The sequence below is a fragment of the Rhinopithecus bieti genome, unplaced genomic scaffold (genome assembly GCF_001698545.2).
Source record: "Rhinopithecus bieti isolate Rb0 unplaced genomic scaffold, ASM169854v2 scaffold_9615, whole genome shotgun sequence".
Taxonomy (NCBI): domain Eukaryota; kingdom Metazoa; phylum Chordata; class Mammalia; order Primates; family Cercopithecidae; genus Rhinopithecus; species Rhinopithecus bieti.
This window is the reverse complement of record NW_016806325.1, coordinates 531,983-543,385: the sequence shown is the minus strand read 5'-3', so window position 1 is coordinate 543,385 and position 11,403 is coordinate 531,983. Positions and strand designations below refer to the sequence as shown.

Genomic DNA, 11,403 nt, shown 5'->3' with positions numbered 1-11,403 from the left:
AAATTTTTTTTTTTTTTTAATTTTTGGAAGCCAAGAAAATTCCTAATTGATATCCTTAGGTGAGTTTTTGGCCAGGAATAAGCTGATTATATTACAGCTGTATTTGGTAAAAACAAATTTTAAAATAAAAAGTTCCCGTGATCATAGAATTACTTCATGAGAAAGCCATGCTTTATCTCTTTCAAGTGTATTCCCTTGAAGAATCACAATAAAATAATTATATATCTCCATTTCATAATTTGTGGCTAAAAGTAGATTTCCTGATCTTTCAGCCACATTTTGTCCATTAAGCTTCACTATCTCAGACAAGCACATCGAAAACCCTCTGCATGGCTATGAATTTAATGTCAGCTAGGATTTCAAGAGACAGGTACATTTACAGCGTCATTTATGTTCCTTTAGTTTCTCTTCCAACCCCGTGAAGTAACCTGTTTCTGCTGGCTTTTTTGTTTTTTTTTTTCATATTTAGAAGATTATTTTATCCACTCCAAAATCTAAACTTTTTGCAGTGCCTTCTCAAATTTTATGAAATAAAGGTGGTTTACAAATTCATACTCCCTAAGCCCTTCAAGAATTGCTTTCCACCAATTCCAGTAACTATCAACACTGGGCAGGGAGAAGGAGAGCATATCTTGAAGGCTGGCAACTTTTGTCAGAGCAGACATAGACTATGAAAACCACAAGGAGGTCAGGTGCTCACGCCTGTAATCCCAGCACTTTGGGAGGCCAAGGCAGGCAGATCACTTGAGGTCAGGGGTTCGAGACCAGCCTGGCCAACATTGTGAAACCCTGTATTTTTAGTCTCTATAAAAATACAAATATTAGCCGGGCATGGTAGCAGGTGCCTGTAATTCCAGCTACTTGGGACACTGAGGTGGGAGGATTGCTTGAGCCCAGGAGGTGGAGGTTGCAGTGAGCTGAGATCAAGTCACTGCACTCCAGCCTAGGCAACACAGCAAGACTCCATCTTAAAAAAAAAAAAAAAAAAAGAAAAGGCCAGGCATGGTGGCTCACACCTGTAATCCCTGCACTTTGGGAGGCCGAGGCAGGTGGATCATGAGGTTAGCCTTCCTGGCTAACAGGGTGAAATCCCGTCTCTAATAAAAACACAAAAAATTAGCCAGGCGTGGTCGCAGGCACCTGTAGTCCCAGCTACTTGGAAGGCTGAGGCAGGAAAATGGCATGAACCCGGGAGGTGGAGCTTGCAGTGAGCCGAGATCATGCCACTGCACTCCAGCCTGGGCTACAAAATGAGATTCCATCTCAAAAAAAAAAAAAAAAAAAAAAAAAAAAAAAAAAAAAAAAGAAAGAAAGAAAGAAAAGAAAACCACGGGGAACCATTTGGGCTAATGGATCCCATCACTTGTTGGTTTTCAAAAGCTTTGGGGCACTTTTAAAATAAAAGTCTGAGATTCATCTCCAGACATTCTGACCCAATGTATCAGGAGTAAAGGCCAGAAATATGTATTTTTATTTTATTTATTCATTTATTTAAGACAGGATCTTGCTGTCACACAGTCTGGAGTGCAGTGGTGCAGTCATGGCTCACTGAAGCCTCTACTCCCCAGGCTCAGGTGATCCTCCCACCTGAGCCTCCTGATTAGCCGGGATCACAGGTGCACACCACCATGCCCAGCTAACTTTTTTATTTTTTATAGAGCTGGAGTCTCACTATATTACACAGGCTGGTCTTCAACTCCTACTCAGGATGCTGAGGCAGGAGAACTGCTTGAACCTGGGAGGTGGAGGTTGCAGTGGGCTCAAGTGTTCCTCCTGCCTCAGCCTCCCAAAGTTCTGAGATTATAAGCATGATCCACCATGCCCAGCAAAATACATGTTTTTTAATCTTTCCAAATACTCATCCAGATTTGAGGACCACTTACCTAATCCAGTGCTTCCCTGAATGTGCACACAGCACAGCTAGGGATTTTGTTAAGATGCAGATTCTGTTTCAGTAGACCTCAGGCTGGCCTAACAAGCTCTCAGGTGATGCCCATTCTGACAGTTTATGAAGCACACTTAGAACAACGAGAATCTAAGCCGCACCGTACCTCTATACTTTTGTGCTATAGAGAAGGAAACTGAGACTGGGAGAAGTTAAATGAGTGGTCCAGATCATACAGGCATGCAGTGGCAGCATAAGGATCAGAAACCAGGTCTTTTAATTCCCAGTCCAGGCTCCTCTGCGATATTACACTGACTCCAGCAAAGAGAAGCCTGTGAGACCTGTTGGTGTTGATGAGGACTGAAGAACATGAAGCTGCTTTGGTTCACTCTTTTGTTTTATTATGGGCCCTTTGAATAGCTCATGATCTCATTTTCCACACCTCTTCAACTTCTCTCTCCACCTCATACCTAACCAGTGGTGTGCTGGTAAATGCTTAGCTACTGACTTTCTGGAGGAAAAAGAAAAAAGATCTGATTTGTAATGTTTGCTGACCTCCATGGTATAAATACTCCTACTATGGTTAACATGAAGCTGGAAAAAGATGCACACAAACAGCTCTCATGAAGTAGTGGAGGCCAGCTCCTGCACACCATTGCACCGACGTGTGCATTGCATTGCACACATTGCATCCTCTGCCCCAGAGCTGAAGCCACAGGTCAGGACAATAGCTGGGTCCCAGCCTGACTGCAATGAGTTGGTACTTGGCTAGAAGAAATAACACGATTGCTTTTTAACCAAGCCAACCTCTAGTGTAACTGGTAAGATATATTGATTGTGTATGTCTTAGGAATGCTAATACAAAGAAGAGAGGAAAGATAATGGAAAAAGCATCTGCTCATAAAGTAACTGAAACCTTTAGAGGCCAAAACAAGCAAACAAAATCAACAGATAAATCCCAAAGTGGACAAGTGTGTAGAAAGATGCTTTTACTTAGTCAAAATACAATCAAAGAACACTGGATCAATTTGTAATTCAAGTTGACAGTATTGGCAGGTTGCTTCCTGTGTTCGGAACATTTAGCAAGGTTCTTGCACCACAGGTTTTCTTTCCATGGGGTCTTATTGCAATTTTTTTTCCTTTTCCTAGTAGGAACTACTTCTGCCAGGAGATTCACTGGGGAAGATAAGACAAACAGTCGCCTATGCCAGTGCAGAAGTGACTGCATTCCATTTGCCACTGTCCCCCAGGTATTAGGTTGGTGCAAAAGTGACTGTGGTTAATGGGGAAAATTGCAATTACGTTTACACCAACCTAATAATTTATATTTTTAAAAGTAAAGTTTCGCTATCAAAAGAGATTCATTGTAGTAAGCAAATTATGCACTTCTAGAGAGAGACAACACAGTCATTCACAGCAGATGACATCGTACTGAACAATAACTAAAGTCTATATAACAAAAAGTTTACATTGTTTAGACATGTCGCACAAAGAAGTGCAAACAACACTATTGCTGTTATTCGTTAAAAATGGTTGGCCGGGCGTGGTGGCTCAAGCCTGTAATCTCAGCACTTTGGGAGGCCGAGACGGGCGGATCACAAGGTCAGGAGATCGAGACCTTCCTGGCTAACATGGTGAAACCCCGTCTCTACTAAAAAATACAAAAAACTAGCCAGGCGAGGTGGCGGGCGCCTGTAGTCCCAGCTACTCGGGAGGCTGAGGCAGGAGAATGGCGTGAACCCGGGAGGTGGAGCTTGCAGTGAGCCAAGATCGTGCCACTGCACTCCAGCCTGGGCGGTGAGCCTCCATCTCAAAAAAAAAAAAAAAAAAAAAAAAAAAAGAAGGTTATACATTGCATAGAAGTGTTATTTCCCCCATGTAATTACTGAACAATGAAAGTAAAGTGCCAGAAAAATACGAACAATAAATATGGACTTTCAACATGGAGGAAATTCAGATACCATAAATATTTCTATCAAAAATGCCCTTGTTATACAAAAATGAGCCAAGTGTGGTGGCATACACTTGTAGTTCCAGCTACCTGGGGAACTGAAGTGGGAGGATCGCCTCAGCCTAGGAGGTCAAGGCTGCAGTGAGCCTGGGTCTGGGTTACAAACTGAGATCCTGTCTCAAAAGCAAACAAAAAATGGCCTTGTGTTTCCTTTCGATTTCTATTCTCACCTGGTCTCTCTCCCTAATAAAAATTCCTTTTGCCAATGAAAACATTCTCCTCACCCACAACCTAAATGTTTTACCACTCACTAACTCTCTTGGGGAAAGAGAAGGATTATTCTTTCCCATTATGTAATTTAGTAAATAGTGCACAGGATCAGAAACCGGGCTGCTGCAATAAGGTGGATTGTTTTTCTCTTGTTATCAATCCCTGTTTTCACTGTGACAAGTCAAAAAGGTAATGAAAATCCAAAGATAAATTTTGTTTGAACTACATTTAGCAAAACTAAGTTAACAGATTTAGAAGCAGATAACCATTATGAAGTAATCTTATAAGACATATAAGCAAAACCAAATATGAGGGTCGAGATGGTGGCTCATGCCTGTAATCCCAGCACTTTGGGAGACCAAGGCAGGCGGGTCACTTGAGGACAGGAGTTCAAAACCAGCCTGGCCAACGTGGTGAAATCTGGTCTCTACTAAAAATTCAAAAGTTAGCTGGAAGTGGTGGCAAACACCTGTAATCCCAGCTACTCACGAGGCTGAGGCAGGAGAATCGCTTGAACCTGGGAGGCGGAGGTTGCAGTGACCCAAAATCATGCTACTGCATTCCAGCCTGGGCAACAGAGCAAGAATCGGTCTCAAAACAAAAAACAAAAGCGAAACAAACAAACAAAAAATATGAATAAGTTCAAATATCTTCATATAGGGATATCAAGATACTAAATTGAAAATGCCTTAAAGGTTTGTCTTTAACTTAGCTGGTAAGTCCTAGACCAGTGGTCCCCAACCTTTTTGGCACCAGGGACCAGTTTCGTGGAAGGCAATTTTTCCAGATGGGACTGGGGGGTTGGAATGTGGGGGATGATTTCAGGATAAAACTGTTCCACCTCAGATCATGAGGCATTAGTTAGATTCTTGTGAGGAATGCACAACCTAGATCCTTCATGTGCACAGTTCACAATAAGGTTTGCGCTCCTATGAGAAGCTAATGCTGGCACTGATCTGATAGGAGGCGGAGTACATGTAATTCAGGAAATATAAAATAACCTATTTTTTTTTTTTTTTTTGAGACAGAGTCCAACGCTGTCACCCAGCCCAGAGTGCAGTGGCACGATCTAAGCGCACTCCAGCCTCCACCTCCCAGGTTCAAGCGATTCTCCTGCCTCAGGCTCTCAAGTAGCTGGGTTCACAGGTGCACGCCACCGTGCCTGGCTAATTTTTTGTGTTTTTAGTAGAGACGGGGTTTTGCCATGTTGGCTAGGTTGGTCTCGAACTCCTGGCCTCAAGTGATCCACCCGTCTCGGCTTCAACCTATTCTTTTTGAACACCAGAAATATGCTAAGGATTCATTTTGAGCCATAATCTAACTTTGAATCTAACGTAAGATGACCCAGTTGGCTTAGAATATAGCTCTAATAAAGTATTGTTCATTTATGCATCCCTGACATAAAAAAGTTTGTGAATATCTTGATCACTAGAAAGAGAAATGAGAATGTGAGTGTACAAAATCCAACCTCAAAATGAGAACACAGCCCTGAGCACAGGTCCTGAACAAAGGGCAGAACATCTTTTTGTCATCCTCACACTTTCTTTAAGCCCCGATTTAGAATAGGTTTGTTATGAAGATCAAAATAGATGAATTGTATGGAGAATCTGTAAACCCAAAACACCATAAAGGTGTAAAGTGGTATAATTGTTATTACTATATGTTTTTACACACCAAAATCCACAGAGTCGGCCTCTGTACAGCTCACGGTGTGAAAAGGTGTGTTTCTCCTTCCAGACCACATTAAAATTGGCCAATATATGACTTTTTAATCTTCTTATGGTTAATCCAAGTGAATTTTAATTTTCCTCCATGGTTAGGGTTATATTTTCCCCTTTATTTCTAGAATCTTTTTGCTTTTCCTTTCTTCTTTTTCTCTGTCTCTGTGTATGTCTCTTTCTGTTTTTTAAACAAACACCCTCCTTTCCACAGAAAGCCTAAGGGCCATTATTATTGTTGTTCAAGGGGAAAAGTGGCTCCCAAATGCCAGGCTCAATTCTCTGGCTTTCTTCCTCTTCCAATCTTTGTCCCGAGATGCCTCACTGCATTGTTACTGTTCCAAAGTAAAATCAATCAGTTCTTTAAAAATCTTCTGAATGCCCATAATTTCATGTACTTAGTTTACTATCAGTCACTACATGATACACTTTTAATTTGGCAAATTTAATGTGGCAAATTAATTTGACAAATTTAATGTGATGTTCAAAGCACCTTGAGCTATGCAATTCAAAATAATAATTTGGATAAGCCTTAGTTTACTTTTCCCCGTTTTTCTCTAATAGTGTTCAACAATTTCATATCTGCCAAACCTGAGAAAATTCTTCATAGAATTTTAGAGCTTTTGAGCCTCTTTGAAGTGGCAATATCCACAGGGGACCTGCTGTGCTCAGTTAGCTTGCTAACTTGACCCTATATCCCTGCGTACCCAGAACTCTCTATCCTTTTCTCCCGGGCGAATCCCACCTCAGCCCCCAACTCTGAGTAGCTCCGACTACAAGCACACGCCACCATGCCCGACTGATTTTTGTATTTTTGCAGAGACAGAGTTTTGCCATGTTGCCCAAGCTGGTCTCAAAATCCTGGTCTCAAATGATCCAGCCTCAGCCTCCCAAAGTGCCGAGATTACAAGTATGAGCCATTCATTGCACCTGACCTGTTGGCCAACTCTTAATTGCAATTCTTCTATGCTATGGTGAAATAATTAGAAAAGACTACATCCCTAAATGTTTTGGGATGCATTAATCACTGTCTTTAACTAATTAATTAACTGAATGCAAAGAGTCCATTCTAAAATATACGGGAATTTTATCCTTCAACATAGACTTTCTACAGTAGGATTCAAAGAGATTTTGAAATCTTACATTACAAATTAGAAAGTAGAAACACATTTCTAATCTGATATTAAAACAATTACAGAGGAAATAATTGAAAATGTCTTACCAGACCACTGTCAGAATTGGCAGTACTAGTCAGTCCTCCTGATTTTCATTCCAGAATAAAGGTAAGAAGGTAGATTTTTTTTTTTCTTTTTTTCTTTATTTATTTATTTTTTTTTTTGAGACGGAGTCTCGCTCTGTCACCCAGGCTGGAGTGCTGTGGCCAGATCTCAGCTCACTGCAAGCTCCGCCTCCCGGGTTCACGCCATTCTCCTGCCTCAGCCTCCCGAGTAGCTGGGACTACAGGCGCCGCCACCTCGCCCGGCTAGTTTTTGTAGTTTTAGTAGAGACGGGGTTTCACCGTGTTAGCCAGGATGGTCTCGATCTCCTGACCTCGTGATCCGCCCGTCTCAGCCTCCCAAAGTGCTGGGATTACAGGCTTGAGCCACCGCGCCCAGCCAGAAGGTAGATATTTTTAAAAGAACTAAATAGTAAGTTAATCAGCTCTAGTATTTTCATTTTTTTCCAGAAGTTTTTTCTCATTATCTCGTTTACTTTGGGGACCAATAACTTGTCCCCTTTTTGCAAACATGAGCAGAAACAATGAGTACTTTTTCATTTTGCCTCTAATGCTAAACAGTAGCTCCTTGAGGCTAAAACTACAGATCCATTCTCTCTCTAATTCCCAGTTCCTACCACAGTGACTGGTAATAACTTTCAGTAATTATGTGCACGATGCATAGTTCCTTGCTAACTACATATTTTACTTATTTCGATTGTAACCTGTAACTTTTATAGAATCCTTGCAAGGTGACCAGAAAGCTCTTTTCTGAGGAGCATAATTCTTGTTTGTGATATTTTTTTACTCATGTCTTTTCCTAGTGATGATATTGTCTCTCCAACACTCTCTGTCCTCCCCTCAAGCCCTCCTTCTCCATCCCTGTTTTTGAAATCTGTTTATCCTAATTATAAGCTACTTAATATAGAAAGAAAATAATTTTAACAAAGGGAAAGTTTCTTTTTTTCTTTTTTTTTTTTTTTTTTTTTTATTTTTTTTTTGTTTTTATTTTTTTGAGACAGAGTCTGGCTCTTGCTGCCGGCCCAGGCCTGGAAGTGCAAGTGAGCCAGCAAGATCTTGGCTCACTATCGCAAGCTGTCCATCCTCTCCGGGTTCATACAGCCTATATTTCTTCATTCTTGACCTCAAGCCTCCAAAGAGTTAGCTGTTTGACTTACAAGGAATCGATTATTTTTTTTACTCCGCTCACTTATTATTATCACTGCTCTCGGGCTATCTTTTTTTTTTTTTTTTTTTTTAGTAGTTATTGATGGGGTTCATCTTCATGAGTTATGCATGTTGCTGGTCTCCTGATTCTCACTATGACTTCTTTTTATTCCGTGATCCACCTGCCTCAGCCTCTCAAAGTGCTGGGATTACAGGCGTGAGCCACCGCGCCCGGCAGGAAAGTTTCTTAAATACATTACAACAATGGCAGGATTCTTTGTAGAGCTAGCAAGCACCACTTACAGTTCTTAGGAAGAAAACCGAAGCCAAAGGACATCATCTAACATGGAGAAAGACCTATAGGGGAGAATATTCCCAAAATTCATATCATCAACAGCAGTATGAAATGTAAAGTAATGCTAAGAGTCTGACATATACCAGCATGTAAGGGCCAGTCACACTCGTTGGGTGTCAGAGGTTACTTCTTCATTCATAGCTGAAAAGTGGAAGATGATTCATATGTCTTTGCTACTGATGTAAACAAAATACGGTGGGTGGACAGCACCCCTTGAGGGAGATGGAGATGTGGGTGATTGGGTCAATAAGGACTTCAATAAGGAAATCACTCTGCCAGCCTCCTCCTTCTTCCCAAATGTGCACAAACTGCACCTTGTAAGGTGTCCAAGGACAATGACTTATTCCACAGCAAGTGCAAACACTCAAGATTTCAGTGAGTGTCAACCTCAAATAGCTTAGGTGCTGAATCTAAATTCCACAATCTGTCAACCTAACACTGTCCTTTCTTCAGGTGTTTATATGGCCCTGGAAAAAGAAATAGTTCCATTACATAAAAGGAATTACAAAAATAATGCACCCAAACTCCAGAGAGTACTTACAGTCTTGCATCATTTTGCAATAGTTTCAGTTTCAGATCCGCATAGAATGTTGACCAGGGATAAGGATTAACAAATCTTAAATGTAAGCATTTTGGGTCTTTTAGTTCCTTAATTTCATTGAAAAATAGCTGTGTCATTGACACTTTTTAGGCATATCATTATATGTATGCTCAGAGTTGACTTCCAAGAGAGTAAAATATGGCAAAGGATCATTTTAATCCAGTCATTATCTTTTTATTTATACCCAAATTTTGTAGATCTTGCATGACAATTGATTTCTGCTTTATCTGGTTGTATGATGAGGATGAGTTATTTTTAAAAAAACACAACTGTTACTTATAACTTAAACACAATTTGGGCTTCATAAGAATTGTCCTTCTTTCAGGCTCATATTTATGCTACCAATGGTCACAACCATAATAGAGGAAAAAAAGATTTTAAGGACAAGAATGTTTCTTGAGAATAAGTGAACATCGCTTGTGACCTGGCATTTCTTGGAAGAAACGAAGGTGGTGTGAAATGCCCCTCTCATTCTGAGGTTCCCTGGAAAGTGCTGTCATTCACAGTTGCCTGGGCAAGCCTGAGCAGGACACAAGTTTGGTGACTCAAAACATGCAGGTAAGAGTAACTAGGGTGCAACGATGCATGGCCACCATTTCAATTATGTTGGGCTATTAAAACTTTCTTAGGCAAAAGATTAAACATGTTTTTCACCAATTGTAATGATGCTTATTTTGTTTTTTTAAAATGAGCTGTTGTTGGTGCCTGTTTCTCAGAAACATAACTTACTGTAAGAATCCACACACAGGCTTAGTCACACAGCCCACCCCTCCTTTGTGCATTTCAGATGAACAAGAGGCCTGTCTGCAGAGCGTTTGCCACTGAGTCATTGCACTCCCCACACAGTGAGCAATGAGCAGTAAGTGACCAAGAAGATGACAGAATCCCATTATTGTTTCGGTATTTAGAAACTAGTAAACAGTGAAATCTTGTTTTAGTTACAAATAAAAACAAAAATATTCCATTCCTTTCTCTTCTTGAGGGTGTGCATAGGTGGAAGTGAATGTACTCTTGTATAAGGACACATATCCCTCGTTATTCAAATAGGTATGAGGAGACTCCAGAGGGCTGTGTTCTTAAGATCTATATAGGAATAAGTAGTAGTTGCCAGACAGGGTTATTACCAAGGAAACCTAAGGCTGAAGTGCATAAAAATCTGCCCACTGATGACTTTGTTTGACTTTCGGTTTTCTCATTTTAATTACAGGATGCTCTGTAGCCTTACCATCCCTTAGTCTTTCCTCTACAAATATAATACTCATAGTAATTCACTTAGTTTTCTATGACATTGAAATGAAAATTATAGGTATAAAAATTAGGTTCACAAAAATCTTTTGGAATTCTTCTGCTGAGGATTTGTCTACTCTCTCCTATTTGTTCAGTTCTTTAATCATTTATTTTCATCAGTATGGGCATGTGGATATTTATCTTAGACTTTGAGTTATAATCCAACAGCACACTATTGATCTATTGATTAATTGATTTGCTTAAATTGCTTCAGTTTTGGCCATTGGGAACTTTTCAGTCGTGTGTCTTTTGACATATTCCCATCACCGTGGGTTTTTTAAATTTTTTTTATTTTCTGCTATCATTTGAGTGCCTCCTTGCCTTCTGGAGCTATAAGATGCTGCAGTCTCATCTCAGGTATTGCCTTCTCAGTTCTAAAATCAGCCATGTCTCTAAGTAACCATTGGAGAATGGTATTAGAAATCAAGATCGGGGCTGGGAGTAGTGGCTCATGCCTGTAATCCCAACACTTTGGGAGGCCGAGGCAGGTGGATCACCTGAGGTCAGGAGTTCGAGACCAGCCTGGCCAACATGGTGAAACTCTGTCTCTACTAGAAATATAAAAAATTAGCCGGGCATGGTGGTGGGCGCCTGTAATCCCAGTTACTTGGGAGACTGAGGGAATCACTTGAACGCAAGAGGCGGAGGTTGCAGTGAGCTAAGATGGCACCCTTGCACTCTAACCTGGGCGACAGAGTGAAACTCCATTTCAAAAAAAAAAGAAATCAAGATCTTCTTGCTACTGAAACGTTGACAGAACAGGGAAATATATATGTGTGTTCTAATAAGTATATGTACACATATCTATAAGTATTTATATATGTAGTTATTCGTATCTATATTAAGCTAAACGTGAGTACATACAGATGTCTCAGCTCTAATCCTATACCACATGGATCCTTCTAGCCTCTTTCCTGTCTTTGTATGTCACCTTCCACTCCAACAGTGAGAAA

The 11,403-nt window shown here is 40.6% G+C and overlaps 1 long non-coding RNA gene across 1 annotated transcript in view; it reads left to right on the top strand.

Moving 5' to 3' along the window:
* The window catches only part of LOC108531849 (uncharacterized), a 45,936-nt gene extending 36,250 nt beyond the window's left edge, over nucleotides 1-9,686 (top strand). Inside the window, exon 3 of the long non-coding RNA XR_001886300.1 lies at nucleotides 9,489-9,686. This is a non-coding gene — a long non-coding RNA (uncharacterized LOC108531849). The remainder of the gene's footprint in view (nucleotides 1-9,488) is intronic.
* Nucleotides 9,687-11,403: the final 1,717 nt, after the last annotated feature.